This window comes from Bos javanicus, chromosome 6 (genome assembly GCF_032452875.1).
Source record: "Bos javanicus breed banteng chromosome 6, ARS-OSU_banteng_1.0, whole genome shotgun sequence".
Lineage (NCBI taxonomy): Eukaryota > Metazoa > Chordata > Mammalia > Artiodactyla > Bovidae > Bos > Bos javanicus.
The window spans coordinates 94,560,605-94,565,339 of record NC_083873.1 but is presented as its reverse complement, the minus strand read 5'-3'; the positions used below and the strand labels follow the sequence as shown (position 1 = coordinate 94,565,339).

Sequence of the window (4,735 nt, the reverse complement as noted above, 5' to 3'; positions counted from 1 at the left end):
ATTTTTGCAATATCAGGATATTATTTTGAGATTTTAAATGTAGTACATTGCTAAGTTTTTTTTCAGCTCTCTCTTCAGTCATGGCTATACGTGATCTACAATGTCTGGAAAACAGTCTTTCCAGAAATCTGTTTGGGAATTATTTATATGTGAATCTTCTTCACAGTCATGAAAATATTTCCATGACCTTATTTCTCCTATACATTTTCAGAAATGTCTCTTGTTTTATATGTTGTTACTTATTATACAGTTTAGGGTGAAAACGCTTTTCTAAATTGAAAAAAAATAATAGTCACTTAAAAACTGAGATAGCTGTTTTGGTTTTTCCATATCCAATAACTGTGAAGAGAACAAATTCAAAATTACTTTTATTATCTGTGAAAGCCCATGATTCACTTTTTGAGAATTTTTTTGTTTAGCTTAATTCTTCTAGCGTACCTTGTGTCTATTCTACATAGAGTCTAATTGCTTTATCAGTCTTGAAATGACGTTTTCTTATATACTGGACAGTTCTTGGGAAGAACCTTAGCAGGGAGGAAGCCGAGGGAGTAAACACCCTGACCTCCGTCTCTTCCCTCTTGCTGATAACCTGCCCTACCTTCCCACTGGCCAAATCCAAGGGAAGCCAGAAGGGTCACATAGAAGCTGTTGGTTACAACACTGAAATCTGTCTCAAAGATTTGGTTGGTGTGTCCGTTCCCAGTGGCTGCAGGTAAGTGAAGGCTTACCCCTGTTCCCTTCTTAAGGGGATTACCCTTAGGTGATTGAGGTCACCTTACCTAGAGGCTCCTGGGAGTTACACATCTTCTATGACTGACTGGGAAAGTGCTACACAAACCCTGCTCCCTTGCCTCAAGGTTGAAAAGATCCTGCGTCATAATATATGCTCCAATGCTTCCCCTAGGATCATATCACATGAAACCACTTTCTTATGAGACTCCTTCTCATTCCCCATCTGCCCCACACCCCCACTCTAGAGAACCTGACATAAGAAAGTTGTTGTGTTCAGTCACTCAGTCGTGTCCAACTCTTTGTCCAACTCTTTTAATAAACCCCATGGACTGCAGCACGCCAGGCTTCCCTGTCCTTCACTACCTCCCAGAGTTTGCTCAAACTCATGTCCATTGAGTCAGTGATGCCATAAAAATGAATGAAGTCATAAAGATCAAGCCCTGGGGCAGAGAGCAGGGTGGAGAAGGACAGAGAATAGATCTGAAGACCTGCTAATGGGTGCTACCCGGCACACTGGAACATCAAGCAGCTGTGCCCACCCCAAAACACGTTACCCCACTCTTCCTTACTAACAGATCCTGACTACGTTTGAGAGTAAAATCTCCTCTCCTATTCTCCGTATCCCCTGAAGCTAGGATGGCCATGTATCCCAATCAGGCCAGTGAGATGTAAGTAGAAGTCTCAGGACAGACTGTCTCTTCCTTACTAATTAGAAAGACAGAGATACATGCAGAGAAAGACATTTTGCCCTTTCCTCCTGCCCCTTCTTCAAGGCTGAGACTTGAAGCCTGAAGCCTGGAAGAGCAATAGCCATCTGGTGATCATGATCTGAAAACTATGAGGACAAAAGACAGTGTGTAAAAATCTCAATGGAATGAGATTCTGGGTCCCTGTGGTGCTGGTCTGGACTGCCTACCCCCAGGCTTCTTGTTGTGCAGGAAAAGTAAAGCCTCCCCTTTTTAAACTACTTTTAGATTTTCTGTTATTTGTGGCTGAACTCATTCCTGCTACAGTAGCCATTACAAGAACAGAGCTATACCAGAGCCTCAGAGATTCATCTTAGCAGAGTAGCACCATCTATAACCACTTACCTCTTACCACTGAGTATTTAGTCCATTTTAGCGCACCCAGGGCAGTGGAAAATAAAGGCAGGCAGTCTGGTGGGACAGATCCATGTTTTAATCATGCACAGAGTCATGATTCTGCAAATGCTCGGCATGCAGGACGATTTTAACAGGTGCAGGAAAATTAGCCAAATGGAAAAGGGCTGAGGCTTAAGGCAGGTCTCTGAGAGTCATCCAAAAATGTGTCTGGGAATTACTGACCAGTGGAAATGCATGGCTCTGGTTTCAAATCTTGCCCCAAGATTTGAGTATTGTCACAGCAAAGTATCCAAGTGCTTTTTGGGCTGATATTACACATATTCTCCAGGAGGAATAGTTTTCTGGGTCAAGTCACATTTATAGTACATGGACCCAGACATAAGTGCCTTATTTAAATAGCAATGAACCATGTGATAAGTGCTAATACTTCTGACAAGTGTTAAAACTGAGGATCTATTTTTTTTAAAGCCTTGTGGGTAACATCTTTCTCCATGTGTTATATACATGATTTTATAGTCAAGTACCAGGAACAATAGCTCTGGGCTTGAATGATTAGAGAATAGGCGGATTATGAGAAGTAACTAACAGTAGCCCAAACCAATTTTGTCATATCCTGTACTGATGTACAAAAGACAACTTTTCATAGTTTTCAGGCAGAGACAGTAAAACATTGTTTGGCCCCCTAAAAGATGCTGTAGAAGATGTTTTTATGAGCCGTGTTAATACCAGATGTGGACCATCAGAATACACATTACACACAGATGCACTCACAGACACACACAAACACCACCCCGGTAATCATCCCTCTGTGTTCATTTACTTATTTTGTAGTTTGAACCTAGTGTTCCTTCTAGCTTTGAACATGAATCCCATAGTTGGAAACCAAACTCAGCCAAGACTTATATGGAAGAGAATCAATGCTAAATGATGTAAGAAACTTTATTCCTGGAGATCATAATTTCTGGATGTAAAATATTCCTAGGAGAAAATCTAAAGTCTGTTCTTGCCAATGACAAAAACAATGAGTCTGACTAAATTTGATTGGCTTGTGAATCAAAACACATTTGACTGGTGTATTTAATACAATAATGACCACATGGAAAAGCAATTTGTGAAGAAACACTCACTTTAGACAAGAAATGGTCGAGGTAGCTTTCAGGCCCTCTAAAATTCATCTTCAAGTCTGGAGTGGCTGGCCACTTCATTGCTAATTCATTTATTCAATATATAATGACATTTGCTACACGATCAACCAAGTGTAGGAATTTTAAAGACATCAGTGGCAAAGTTCCTTATTTTCATAACAGAGACAAATCCATAAGGGAAAAAGTACAGCTATAAACACACGCATGCAACACACACACACACACACACACACACACACACACACACAATAGGGCTGTGACATCATACAACCCCAGAGGGAAATGGGAAAAAAAAATGTCAGGAAAAAACTTCACAGAAATATTTGGGCAGAATATTAGTGAACCAATGAGAGTCTGTCCACTTAATACTGAAAGTAAGAAGAGAATGCCAAATAAAATGCATCACATAGACTATAAATATGGACACAGGGGCAATTGAAAGCCCAAGTCTGTAAAGACAGAATGAGGCTTGATCATTACAGCTCTTGTCTGGCACAAGAGGATTTGAATTTTAATGGTCATAGGAGCCCAAGGAAGGATTTTAAGCATGTAACATGAGGAGATATATATTTTATGAACCACATTTATGTGGTTATACTGGAGGAGATGGAGAGTTGAGACACAGAGATAATGTGCAGTATAAAAGAAATGGAGAGAAACTGGAGTAAAACAGTGATTCAGCTAACAGGATCGACAGTTCTTAAGAGATACTTCGATGTGGAAATGGGTGAAAAAGGAAACCTGATAACATTTCTTAGCTTTTTTTTTTAACTTTAGAAATTTAGGTGGATCATATGGCATTCAATAATATAGGAAATATAAAAAAGAACAGATACATGGAAGACAGTGAATAGGATAGTTCAACAATGGTTATATAGAACACACTAGTAGAATTTTCTAGTGGACATCTGGAAATACAGATATGAACTTTAAAAGAAAGGTAGAAAAGCAAAATCACTAAGAGTAAGATAGAATTTAAAGCAAAACTACTGAATACAATCTCTCATGGAAAGCATTATGGAAAAAAGAAAAGAATTAAGGATAGGTTCTTTATTTTTTTTAATTTTATTTTATTTTTAACTTTACAATATTGTATTAGTTTTGCCAAATATCAAAATGAATCTGCCACAGGTATACATGTGTTCTTAGAAAATATTTCATTTCAGGTCACACAAGGGATGAGATAGGGGTTCCCTGATAGCTCAGTTGGTAAAGTATCTGCCTGCCATGCAAGAGACTTCGGTTCAATTCCTGGATCAGGGACATCCCCCGGAGACGGGATAGGCTACCCACTCCAGTATTCTTGGGCTTCCCTGGTGGTTCAGCTGGTAAAGAATCCACCTGCAATACGGGAGACCTGGGTTCAATCCCTGGGTTGGAAGATCCCCTGGAGAAAGGAATGGCTGCCCACTCCAGTATTCTGGCCTGGAGAATTCCATGGACTGTATAGTCCATGGAGTCTCAAAGAGGCAGACATGACTGAGCAACTTTCACTCTCAAGAGATGAGAGGATGCTAATTTTAAATTCCAATCCTTACACCCAACTTACTCATTTCTCATTTTGTGTGCATTTGTTATGTATTTGGATTTTTCACTTAAGATTCAATTTTAACAGAAATCCAAGTTTAACAGAATTCAAGTTTAAGATTCAAGTTTAACAGAAAAAAAACTGAATTTGAACACCATTTTGATAAGTTGTACTAAATATTTTCAGATGAGTCTCAATATGAACATATATTATTCATACTGTTTTGC

The 4,735-nt window shown here is 39.2% G+C and overlaps 1 long non-coding RNA gene across 1 annotated transcript; it reads left to right on the top strand.

The window, feature by feature from the left end:
- The first annotated feature begins 1,184 nt into the window (after nucleotides 1-1,184).
- On the top strand, nucleotides 1,185-1,699 carry LOC133250115 (uncharacterized). Its single transcript, XR_009737235.1, has 2 exons — nucleotides 1,185-1,400; nucleotides 1,506-1,699. It is a non-coding gene; the product is annotated as an uncharacterized LOC133250115 (long non-coding RNA).
- The last annotated feature ends 3,036 nt before the right edge of the window (nucleotides 1,700-4,735 follow it).